We start from the raw sequence: 13994 nt of genomic DNA, 5'->3' as shown, positions 1-13994 counted from the left end.
CTCCCATTGATTGGTACTGGCAGGCTTTCAGCAAAAACAAAACCTCCACTCTCTGGTCTGGGGAGCATAAGCTCTCCCAGAGCTGGAACCACCTTGAGGCCAGAATTGGCAAGGAGTGGCTTGATTAACTCCATGATGGGGAAAGTTTTTCAGGAAGATAGGAGGAGATAGGTATGGTAAGCAGTGCAAGAAGTCTGTTTACATGGGGAAGGAGGAGGTTTGGAGAGGAATTGGCTGATTTAGAAATTGGTTTACAGGCTGATAGAATCTGCACAGGGGAACAGAAAGTTCAGAGGGAGGGTTCGAGGTCAGAGAGCTGGATTTAGATGGAGGTATGAAAAGGCTTGGACATAATGGAATCTCTCCCCATTGTCCCGATTGCTCATGGTAGTTATATATCCCATAAAAGGTTGGGATCTAAAGACCCAAAAAGGGGCCAGTGACTTTGGCTGTCTAAAGGATAAGTGGGCCAGATTTGAGTGCAAAAGCAGATCAAATTTTTGGTTTTATATCTGGGGTCAAACCCAAGGTATCTAAATTATTGAGGAGGCATCTCAGTGGGGACCCAGATGGCAGAGAAGATGTAGAGGCACCCATTATGAGGGACCCGGTCCTGGAATGGGAGAGGAGGATACTATGTACTGTGGAGCATCCCCATGCAGCACAAATATCTGAGAAAATGCAAAGCACACGAGAATCAGTCGTCAGTGAGTTCAGGTGGTTTGCAGGCCGCCAATGGGCCGAGGGCTATGGGTCATCTGGGCCCAGGCTTTTTGACGAGGGGTCTCTGAGACCCATGACAAAATGGATCCAAGCCCGACAACTGAGGGAATCCCTCTGCCACTTGAGCCACCCAGAGATAGCCAAACAGGGGGAGTGTTTGAAAACCCTGGAGACACTGAAGGGAGAGACTGCAAAGGGAGCCCAAGAAGGGTATGTGGACTCACCAAAGAATGTCCCGTGTTGGATGCAAGCAGGGTGATCGGGAGGATGAGTCCTGGCCAGTCATGTCCTCAGGGTGGTCGTGAGATGAGTTGGAATGGGGGTTCCACCAAGATTAGTGGGGAGCCCCCATCTGAGTCATGGCACCAAAATGTTGGAAATGTAGGCTCCAAAAATGACCATGTGGAGAGGAGTCATCTGGCCAAGAGATTCTTTATTGCTGGGTGGGAGAGGGAGAGAGCCAAGAGAGAGAGAGAAGCAGGAAGGGCAGGGGCTTAAATACCCCTCAGTGAGACTCGGCATGATCTGATTGGTTAGGATCTTATGGTTCATGCTGATTGGAGGTTGGGGCAGAAGGAGGATTCAAGCTAGACTTGAGGCAGGACTGTGACTCTGGGAAAGGGAAGCTTAAGGGTGCAGTAAGAACTAAAACCTATTGGCGCCATTATTGCCAACACAGCAACCATCCAACTGGCAGAACTTTGAGAATGTTTAGGGGAGCTGGTTCCACTCTTTGGGCTCTTACTCTTAGTGGGGCTTGCACAGTCTGCTTTGCTCTCTGTTTGAGGGACATTAATGAGGTTAATGTCTTTCATTCTTCTTTTCTGGCTTCCAACTCTGCATTGTCTCTGTGTCTACATGCTTTCTTGGCTCTCATCCTTGCTCAGCACATGCTCACACTGGGGCCAACAGTTTGCAGCTGCCCATGTTCCTGATGCTTGCTCCAGATTCCTGCCATCCCTTCTCTGGTGCCCTCCTTCAGGTACCAGCTGAAAAGCTATGTGAAACCCAGGGGAGCTCACCTGTTACTCTGGGCAGCTCTTCTGTGTTTCACTCAGATGGCTGAATTCTATTTCCCTACTTTCCAGCCACTTTCTGGAATCTTTTGACTTACTACTTGGGTCTTTGTCATATACGTATGTTCAGACTGTGCCCACCAGATAGTTTTCTGAATCACTCTTGAGTTTGCAGTCATTTGAAAACTGCTCTACAGCCCTTCAAGTGATCCTTGCTGTGGTGTGCCTTTGCCATTTGGTCAGTATCCTTAGTTTCTTGTGGACTGAGCCACTTCTACATCTTTGCTGACTTCTGATGTTGAGGTCTCTGGGTATCTCACCTGGTGGGTGAGGTTGCCATGCATTGCATAGCAATAGGTTCCAGTGCGGCTCAGCCCAGATCAGTGATCAGTACCTTCCCGTTGCATCTCCTTTCCTGAAAGGCCCTGTTCTGACAAAGTGTGTATACTTGGGAGAGAAAGTTTTCCTTCTCAGAGGGTGGTGGGGGGCTCCATTTGGTGGTTTTTCTGACATTTCCAAGAGAATGGGTAGAAGGATAGGCTGGAATGAACTGATGAAACAGGGACTTTGTGAGTCCCCTCACACCATTCCTACATTTTTGAGACAAGAAAAGTGAGGCTCAGAAAAGGCCTTTCTCAGTGTCAGAGTTGCTGACAGGACTGGAAGTACAGCTCTGGCGCCTGAGCTTTTTTCATGGTGGGAGGGTACCTTGAAGGCGTCATGCAAACTGCCTGTCCTCAGGCTGGGTGACGTGGCAAAATGATTGTCTTTAGACTAGAATCAAGTTGCTAAATAAATTTCTATAAACTCAGATTTTGCCCTTTTCCTGAAGCCCTAATTTTGCTTGAGTTCTGTTTACCTATATCCCTCTTCTCCCACCCTCTCTCTCAACAATGGAGAACATTTGACTAGGCAGTGTAGTTTCCAGAACCTAGTCTTCTCCTTGTCCACTCCCCTTACCCAGGAGGTAGAACTATTATAGTGCCCTAATATTCCCAGGAACATTTTTATCACCTGGTGTACCATGCGCAGCTTGCCAATCTTGACATTTTAGAAGCAAATTAGCTTAAGTAATCTCCTAAAACATCCCTTTCCAAGGGACTTTTTCCCCATAGGAAACAGTATCTGTCATTTCCAAATGTGAGGAACAAAGAAAATAATTCCCCTACTAAGTAATACAAAGGGTTTTTTTCTTAAAGCCTTTGCAGGCCCTCTGTTTAAATAAAGCTCTTTTTTAACATAAAAATTCAATGAATACTCACCAGGATTTCATTGTTGTCAAATATTCAATTTAAATTCTCATCGTTATTTACATTCTCCATCCTAACAGCCATTATTACACAGAGTTTTTTTTTCTGCAGTGAACATTCATCCAACTGGGACTGGTGCTGTTAGGCAGTTCTTTTCTGTAGTATGCTGGGTTCCTAAGCCTGATCTGCGTTGTTCCCTTTGTGCTATCCAGCATCAAGTGGGTGGGTGTTCTCCACACCAGCAGCCGGCTGATTCCACCTCTCAGTGAGTCTGATGGGGATGGATCGATTGAGGGAGCACCAGCTCTGCGGGCTCTGTGCCCTAGGATATAAAGGGTTGCATTTCTCCGGCCATATTCTCAACTGCAGCTTCCCATGGGAGACCCAACTGCACTGCCTGCTCTGTTCTTCACATAGACACTTCTAGCATGCCTACACCTAGGCTAAGGAATGCTGTTTATTTCTTTCCCACAGGCTCTCTGGCATGTGCTGTTTCTGGTTCAGGGGCCAATGACTTTTTCAGAGTTCTCTGTTTGGGCTGCATACATGGAGGCAGGGGCTAATGGAATGATTCTTGTTAACAATTGATGACAGATACATATCTGTGTTTGTAATAACATCTAGCTGCACAAAACATTCTGTCAACATAGCTGGGACAAAGCCTTTCCTTCTGCTGTCCTTCAGCTACACATTCTTTGATCTTGGTTTCAATACTTTTTCTTTTCACTGTTAAAACTGTTTAACATACTTGGTTATAAAATTAAGTTACCTTTGACACTGTCAACTGAAACCAGGGACATTCCACAATTGTACATTCAGGAAATTAAATGGTAAGACTATATAATATTAGGTGAATGGAGCTGGCACTGGAGCATTACCCTGCTGCAGCTGAGGGCATGTATAAAATGCTGGGATCCCTGGATGCCTTGGGAGTTTATGACAGTGTAATATTCTGGGCACAGTCATTGTAAACATCATTCAACAGTACAGGTGGCATCAGTGTTTCCCCATGAGAGCTGGTCATTTTCATTCTTGTGGGTCACTTTAATTCACATTGCTGAATACTGAACTAATTTTAAAGCAGGAGGAACTACTTCATTACAGTGTGTGACAGTAAAAATGCAAAGTCATTTTCTTTAGTATTCTATTGACTTCAAATTTTATATAGTAACTGGGACCACTGACTTTCTTTCCTCTCCACCCCAGTTTCACCTACAAAAGTTGGGTCTGGAGAAAGGAAAGTAGCTTTATAAAAATACAATTTGCTGTCAGAACATGGCCGAAACTCCAGCCTTCTAATTTCTAATCCTTTCTTGTTACTGGACCTTGATGACCCTAATTCGTATGCAGAATTTCAAGTTGCATTCATGATCATTACTGTCAATGATTGATCGCTTTAGATCAGTGAACCAGTGAGACAGACTTCTTCAGTGCTGGCAATGAGATCCAGTGCCTGAAGTTGCTAAGGCAAGCACTCTTATGTGGGGCCATGCACACGCACACCTCCTTTGTTTCCACTATCTGTGGGACATCCACAGATGAGAGCCATCCTAGTGGAAGAGTGTTGTAGACTAAGAATCGCTGGCACAGAGGAGCAAACCAGAAGAGGTGGACCATCCTGGGAGGGAGAAATCAGTGAGCTATATCATCAAGACTAAAAGAGCTGGTGAAGCAAGCACAACTTCCATTTAGAAATGAGGCTCTAGGACTGTGAACAAAGAAGCAGGGTTCTGGGCAGAGCAGTGCTGTGCTGGAATCATGCTGAGGTCCAGGAAAGGAGACTATAACCAGACATTTGAATATCAGTCTAGATAGCTCAGGTACATATGGCATTCTAAGGCAGGAGTATATTCCCATACTTTGGTCACGGTCAACCCAGGCTTGGCTTGGTGTCCTTAGAAACTCAGCAGGACTAAGCAGAAGTAAGCAAACTCAAATCCCACAGGGATTCACTTGTCCACCCACTGTGATGAGGATCCTGGCTGCACACCAACCCCAAGCCTGTTTTTCTGTGGAGAATTCCTTGAATTATAAGGCAAATTTCTGACCAAAGACATGGAGAATGCTAATCTGGAACAAAGAAAATTAAGATGCTAAGGGCAGTCATATTTGGAAAACTGGGTCTTAGATCTTCATGTCCATTTGTGGTCAACCATCTTTCTGGAATAGGGGCTCATGTGTAGTAAGTTGATTTATGTAGTGGGCTAGGTTCAAACTCACCAAGTTTATGTCTTAGCAATATCTGCCTGACATTTATTACCACTCAAACAGACTGGTAGTCATAAATCCAGCTTCATTTTTACAGTTAAGTGACTCCTATCATGAGACAAAGGAACAAAGGGGAATAATCCACAGCTGTGCTATTCATCTTGCATCTTACCAAAGACCAAAAAAAAGTGCAAAATGAAAAGGTCATGCTGTAATAGACTCATATTTATATGCATGTATACTCCATACTATATGAAAACATGCTGCTTTACCTGTGTTAATACATTGAGGAGGCACACAACTTTGCTCTCTGTGCTATTCAGCAAAACCGATCAGAGCTCTCCTAACTAGCCTGAGCAGAGTCCCAGAGACTTGCTATCAGAATGACTGTCCTTCAGTCACATGAGAGTGTGATTCTGGCTCTAATTAAAAGGCCATGGCAGGCAGAGCTGTGGGCAGAGATGCCCGAGGCCTGCGGGGAGGAGCGGGAGCTGGCAGGGATGCCAGTGCCTATGCACTGGGGGGTGGGGATGCAGGCATCACACAGACAAAAGTGCCTTGGGGAATTCACAGTGACAGTGACTAGATCACTTTGGTTTCTGCTGTTCTGGGAAGCTATTCCCTGCAGGAGTTATTCTAGTGGCAACCCTCTCTATGTGACATTGAAAAATTATTAATTAGTTGGATTGTCAAGAAGAGGAAAGAAAAAATACACATAATTTGTTGAATCTTTACAACTCTGTTAGAAGAAACTCAGGCTGAGGGTGTAGTTCAGTGGTAGAGGGCTTGCCTAGTGTGCTCAAAGCCCTGTGTTTTAGTCACAGCCCCCCCCACACAAAAAAATCTCTTCCCCTCAGCCTGTAAGAACATCCATTCTATAAACTGCAATTCCAGCATTTGGGAAGCTGAGGCAGGAAGATTGTGAGTTCAAAGCCAGCCTGGGATACGTGGAGCGACCCTGTCTCAAAAGACCAAAATAAAAAATAAAGTAAAAAGTATATGAGCAGTACTTTAAACACTGAGTAACTGTAGCTATGAAAAATTGTATTACTATCCAAGATCAAAAAGCAAAGTGATGCCAGAATGATATTCTAAATCCAAGCTTTTCTAACTCTGTATTACTTCACTTTTGGTATACCCTTTGTTAGTAGCTTGTATTCAAAAGAGTAATTGCTAAGTTAATATATGCAGGTATGATTAAACATAACACATTCAACCCCTATATTATTTATTATAATTTCAATTTAGCAGAGTTTTCAAAAAAGAGAAATAAGTTTTGGCTTTTTCCCTTCCATGGGTTCTCAATGCTATTCTCAGAAGAACTTCAGATACACAACAAGATAATTTTAAAGAAAACATAAATGCATTCTCTTTAAATTCCAGCAACAAAGTTAGATGACATCAGATATTTCTTAAAAGTAAGAATTGTACTTTTTCTTGTAATTCCTCCACAGAGGAGAGATTCTAAAGTAACTAAGACAAGTGCTACATTGATAAGAACTAAGGCCACATTCACACAGAGAAAGGCTCACCACGGATGGGAGGTTTTTGAATCAGTGAGTGATGGGGAGGGCGGGAGGAAAAAAAAGTAATAAAACAAAAAAACTCTCAAGAAATTAGTTCATTTACATCTCAGTTCATTACACTATCAAAAGAACAAATGACTGAAGCAGGCCCCCAGGGAACAATGACTTCATTACTACAACCCCCATGCAGAGCTCTGAAAGGACACTTGGTCAACTTTCAGGACAATTAAACACTCTACACATGACAGACACAAGAGATGGTGCTTACATAAAGAGGCAAGAGTTGGACTTGTAACTGGCATTCACTTAAGTGGAAAAGAAAGGGATATAATGCAGAGGAAATCTTTAAAAAATGTATCTCATCAAGATAGACAGGATCCAAGATGGCAATTAGAGTGCAGAAGCAGACAGCGTGAGCTCCAGAAATAAAAAATCTTGCTGAGATGCTGGAGCCACACTTAGTGGAAATAAACCACCAAGAAGAATCAAAACTTCAACACCTGGAATGCCCAGCTGTACAAAGCTTCTCTGTGCCATGTTACACTAAGGAAACAGGAGGGCTCCTATGCTGCTAGATGCCTGCTCCAAACCTGCTTCGGAGATGCAGACCAACAGGTGAGCAAATAAGCATCATACAGTATTCCCACAGCCACTCCTGGGATAAACCAGCATAGCCCCATGGACAGACTGACCCCAGCCCCCCAAAAAAAACCCAACTGAATAATAAACAAGTAACTGAAAAGGAACATGCAGCAAAGGGGGTGGTGTGCTGTAAGCACACCAAAGAAGGGGGGAGGAGACCAAGGAGCTGATCTCTGCATGAACAAAGACTGGAAAGGCAGAAGGGCTGGCAGCAGGTGGGTAATAAGCCACTGCTTGAAATAGGGCAGATAGTGGTCCACAAAACTCATCTCCTGAGACAGTGAGAAACATCCAAAGTCAAATGATGTGGCAAAATTGAAAAGCAATAAGCAAACCATCATGACATGCTGACAGCAGGGAGCCAGCTGGCAGATCTCTGACCTAGCCCTGGAAAAGGGGGACAAGGCAAAGAAACAAGCCCCCAACAATCCACAACAGCAAAAACCCAGATCCAAAGCAGGATGGTTGGTGGGCCACACAGCTGATCTCCAGAACCTGAGGACAAGTCAAACCTCATTGAGGGAGGAGCTGACTAAGCAGCTGCCACTGAAAGACAGGAAAAAAAAAACTGGCAAGTCTCCCCAACCACCTGGTGAGACTAAGACAGAGCTTCTGCTTAAATACCAGTACCAGGACTGGATGCTGAAGGAGTAACACCAGAACTATTAAGACTGAAATTCTATTGTTCCTGAGCCTGGAATTTTTTTATGCGTTTGTTTGTTTGTTTTGTTCCCTTTTTGTACACCACCTCTTCCAGTTGATTTCTTTTTTTTTTCTTTCTTTCTTTTGTTAGTTTTACTATTGTGAGTTAGATAATACTAAATTACACACAGACCAGGGACAGAAACAGCATACCTAAAACCCAACACACTCACAAAACAAAATGAAACCAAGGGAAAGAAAGCAGGTACCTGAAACCTCCAGTAGCCTATCAAGAACATAGTTACACAGTACCAAGTAGAGCAATGGGAAGAAGAAAAAGGGATAGAAACCATTCTTTCCCCCCCAAAATAAATTCATACAGAACACAGAGGGAAATGAAGAAAATGGATAACCAGTTCCAGACTCCAACAAAACAGAGATAAACTATGCCAAGGAACCCAACAAAGCCCACAAGAAGACTCTGAAAGAAGAAATCATGCAAGTAATCGCTGAGAATTTTATGGAGATGTTACTAGACATGGTCACCAAAACATAGAAGAGGCACTCAAGAAATTCCAAGACAACAAAAATAAAGAATATGAGAAGACACAAAAATAATTGACCTCACAAGAGCCCTAAATAAATACCAAAGTGAAACAGAGAATACTGTAAATAGAGAAATGAATGAATTAAGGATGAAAATTGCCAATACTAAAGAGGAAGTAACCCATGTTATGGAAAACCTCAGAAAAAAGAATGAAACAGAAATACAAAACACAATGGAAGGCCACTCCAGCAGACTAGAACAAGCAGAAGACAGAATCTCAGAACTTGAAGATGAAATGGAAATTAAAGGAAAAACTGAAGAGCTATTAGTCAAATAATGCAAGAACTGTGAAAGGAATATCCAAGAACTCACTGACTCCATCAAAAGATCAAATTGAGAATCATGGGCATTGAAGAAGGAGAAGAGGTGCAAACAAAAGGGATTTGTAATATATTCCACAAAATAATAACAGAAAATTTCCCAAATTTAGAGAAAACTATGCCCATTCAGGTACAGAAAGCCTCCAGGACACCAAATAGACTTGACCAAAATAGAACTACCCCATGACATATTATCATTAAAACAACAAGCACAATAGAGAAAGAACAATAAAGGCTGTAAGAGAGAAAAAACAAATAACATACAAAGGTAAACCCATCAAGATCACAGCAGATTTCTCAACAAAAACCTTAAAATCAGGAAGGGCATGGAGTGAGGTATTCCATGTACTGAATGCAAATAACTTCAACCCTAGAATACTCTACCCAGCAAAACTATCATTCAAAATGGAGCAATAAAAGTCATCCATGATAAGCAGAAACTAAAACAATATATGACCACCAAGCCACCACTACAAAAGATTCTTCAAAGAATTCTGCACACAGAAAATGAAAGCAAAAAAAAAAAAAAACCATGAAAGGACAGGCAGTACCAAACCACAGGAGAATAAAAGACAAGAAAGTAGAGAGTAACACTGATTCAGTTGCACACAAACCCTTAAACAACAAAAACAACTAAATGACAGGAATCACCACATACCTATCAATGCTAAAACTGAATGTTAACAGATTTAACTCCCCCATCAAAAGACACCATTTGGCAAACTGGATTAAAAAGGAAGATCCAAAATCTGTTGTTTACAGGTGACCCATCTTATTGACAGAAACAAGCACTGGCTGAGGGTGAAAGGCTAGAAGATTTACCAAGCCAATAGCCTCTGAAAACAGGTAGGAGTAGCAATACTTATCTTTGACAAAGTAGACTTCGAACTTACATTGATCAAACAAGATAAAGAAGGACACTCCACACTAATAAAAGGGAAAATACACCAAAAGGAAATAATAATTTCCTATATGCACCCAATGTCAATGCACCCAATTTCACCAAACATACTCTGAAGGACTTAAAAGCACATATAGACTCCAACACAGTGGTAGTGGGAGACTTTAATATACCCCTATCACCAATACATAGGTCATCCAAACAAAAAATCAATAAAGAAATTCTAGAACTAAATCACACCATAGATCAAATGGACCTAGCTGATGTCTACAGAATATTTCATCCAACTTCTGCATAATATATCTTCTTCTCAGCAGCCCATGGAACCTTCTCCAAAATTGATCATATCTCAGGGCATAAAGCAAGACTCAACAAATATAAGAAAATAGAAATAATCCCCTGCATTCTATCTGATCACAATGTATTAAAACTAGAACTCAACAACAAAAACAGCAGTAAAAAACATGCAAACAACTAAACAACACATTGCTCAATGATCAATGGTTCATTGATGAAATAAAAGAGGAAATGAAAAGGTTCCAGGAAGTTAATGAAAATGAAAACACGACCTACTGGAACCTATGGGACACAGTAAAGGCAGTCCTAAAAGTAAAATTTATAGCCATTAGTGCATATATTAAAAGGACAGAAAGATCTCAAATCAATGACCTAATGGTACATCTCAAACTCCTAGAAAAACAAGAACAAGCAAATCCCAAAACAAGCAGAAGGAGAGAAATAATAAAAATAAGGGCCAAAATTAATGAAATATAGACCAACAAACAAACAAACAAACAAACAAACAAAATACAAAGAATCAATGAAACAAAACCTGGTTCTTTGAAAAAAAAATAAGAATGACAGACCCCTGGCAAAACTGACTAAAATGAGGAGAGAAATAACCCAAATCAGTAAAATCAGAAATACAAAAGGGGAGATAGCAACAAACATCATGGAAATCCAGGAAATCATCAGAGACTACATTGAGAACCTATATTCCAATAAATATGAAAATCTTGAAGAAATGGACAAATCTAGACACTTATGACGATCCAAAATTGAACCAAGAGGATATTAATCACCTGTATAGATCTATAACACAAAATGAAATTGAAGCAGCAATAAAGAGTGTCCCAAAAAAGAAAAGTCCAGGACTTGATGGATTCTCTGCTGAATTCTATCAGACCCTTAAAGAAGAACTAATACTAACCCTCTTTAAACTGTTTCATGAAATAGAAAAGGAAGGAATACTGCCTAACTCATTTTATGAAGCCAGTATTACACTCATCCTAAAACCAGACACAGACATCTCCAAAAAGGAGAATTATAGGCCAATCTCCTTAATGAACATCGATGTAAAAATCCTCAATAAAGTAATGGCAAACTGAATCCAACTACACATCAGAAAGAACATTCACCACGACCAAGTCAGCTTCCTCCCCAGGATGCAGGGAAATGCAACATACGCACATCTATAAATGTAACACAACACATTAACAGAAGCAAAGACAAAAACCACTTGATCATCTCAATAGATGCAGAAAAAGCCTTTGACAAGATCCAACACCACTTCATGATAAAAGCTCTAAGAAAGCCAGGAATAGAAGGAAAGTACCTCAACATTGTAAAGGTTATATATATGACAAACCTGTAGCCAACATCATACTTAATGGAGAAAAACTGAAACCATTTCCCCTAAAATCAACTATCCCCACTCCTATTCAACACAGTTCTGGAATTCCTAGCCAGAGCAATTAGTCAATAAGAAGAAATAAAAGGAATACAAAAGGTAAAGAAACTGTGAAAATACCCCTATTTGCAGATGACATGATCCTATACCTTAAAGACCCAAAAAACTCTACCCAAAAACTCCTAGACACCATAAACAGCCACAGCAAGATGGCAGGATACAAAATCAACTTACAAAAATCATTAGCTTTTCTATACACTAATAATGAACAAACTGAGAAAGAATATATGAAAACAATTCCATTTACAATAGCCTCAAAAAAAAATACCCAGGAGTAAACTTAACAAAGAATGTGAATGATGTCTACAAGAACTACAAGCCCCTGAAGAAAGAGATTGAGGAAGACTACAGAAAGTGGAGAGATCTCCCATGCTCATGGACTGGTAGAATCAACATAGTAAAATGTCTATACTCCCAAAAGCAATCTACATGTGTAATGCAATTCCCATCAAACACCAAATGACATTCATCACAGAGATTGAAAAATGTACCCTAAAGTTCATTTGGAAACACAAGAGACTGCAAATAGCCAAGGCAATACTCAGCAAAAATAACAATGCTGGAGGTATCACAATACCCAACTTCAAACTATATTACAAAGTAATAGCAATAAAAACAGCATGGTACTGGCACAAAAACAGACATGAAGACCAGTAGAACAGGATAGAGGACCTGGTAAGAATCTACACAGCTATGACCACCTTATTTTTGACAAAGGCACCAAAAACGTAACATGGAGAAAAGACAGCCTCTTCAATAAAGGTTGCTGGGAAAAGTGGTTATCTGTCTTCAAAAAACTGAAACTAGATCCATGTTTATCACTCTGTACTAGTATCAACTCAAAATGGATCAAGGACTTTAATATCAGACCTGAACCTCTGAAGTTACTACAGGAAGGAGAGGAAACACTCTGGAATTAATAGGTGTAGGCAAAGACTTCCTCAATAGAACCCCAGTAGTCCAGCAACTAAGAAAAAGGATGGACAATGGGACTTCATAAAATTAAAAAGCTTCTGCACAACAACAAAAATGGTCTCTAAACTGAAGAGACCATCCACAGAGTGGGAGAAAATATTTGCCAGCTATACATCAGACAAAGGACTGATAACCAGGAAACTTAAAAAACTAAACTCTCCCAAAATCAATGAACCAATAAAGAAATGGGCAACTGAACTAAACATAACTTTCTCAAAAGAAGAAATTCAAATGCAAAAAAAACACATGAAAAAATGTTCACCATCTCTAGCCATAAAGGAAATGCAAATGAAAACCTTACTAAGATTCCACCTTGCCTGTGGTTATAATAGCCATCATCAAAAACACCACCAACAACAAATGTTGGCAAGGATGTGGGGAAAAAGGAACCCTCATACATTGCTGGTGGGAATGCAAGCTAATGCAACCTCTCTGAAAAAAAATATGGAGGCTTCTTATGGAGGCTTCTTAAAAATCTAAACATAGATCTGCCATATGATCCAGCAATCCCACTCCTTGGGATATACCCAAAGGAATGCAACTCAGGTTACTCCAGAGGCACCTGCACACCCATGTTTATTGCAGCGCTATTCACAATAGCCAAGTTATGGAAACAGCCAAGATGCCCCACTACAGATGAATGGATTAAGAAAATGTGGTATTTATACACAATGGAGTTTTATTCAGCCATGAGGAAGAATGAAATCTTATTATTCTCAAGTAAATGGATGGAAGTGGAGAACATCATTCTGAGCGAGGTTGGCCAGGCTCAGAAGACCAAGAATCTATGTTCTCTCTCACATGACAACTTTAGATCTAGGGCAAACACAGGAATGTTGTTGGATTTGGGTCACATACTAAGCGGAGAGCACATACTGAAGGTATGGGGATATGTAGGAAACCCAAAACATGAAAGTGTTTGATGTCCCCACTGCAGAGAAGCTAATACAGAAACCTTAAAGTGACAGAGGTCAATATGGGAAGGTGATCAGGAACTAGAGAAAAGGTCAGGTAGAGATGAATCAATTTGGGTTGTAACACACTTGTGCATGGAAGCAATGCTGGGAATCTCTTGTATAGCTATCCTTATCTCAACTAGCAAAAATGCTATGTCTTTCTTATTATTGCTTATGTCTTCTCTTCAACAAAATTGGAGAAAAGGACAGGTTCTGCCTGGAAGCGAGGGGGCATGGGGGAAAGAGGTAGGGGGAGGGGTCAGGGGGAGAAATGACCCAAACAATGTATGCACATGTGAATAAATGAATTATACATATATATATGTCATCAAAAGCAGAAACTTCTTGGCTTTTAACCAATGTCTCCAAAACAGCATATATTCTGCATACACTGATTTTATTTTCCTATTACCAGTCACATTCTGAATAGCGGTATGCGCTAGTAAAACAAAAGAATGGTACAGAAAACAGCAAAACA

This window comes from Castor canadensis, unplaced genomic scaffold, assembly GCF_047511655.1.
Source record: "Castor canadensis unplaced genomic scaffold, mCasCan1.hap1v2 HAP1_SCAFFOLD_110, whole genome shotgun sequence".
Classification (NCBI taxonomy): domain Eukaryota; kingdom Metazoa; phylum Chordata; class Mammalia; order Rodentia; family Castoridae; genus Castor; species Castor canadensis.
Note: the sequence above shows the minus strand (reverse complement) of the source record.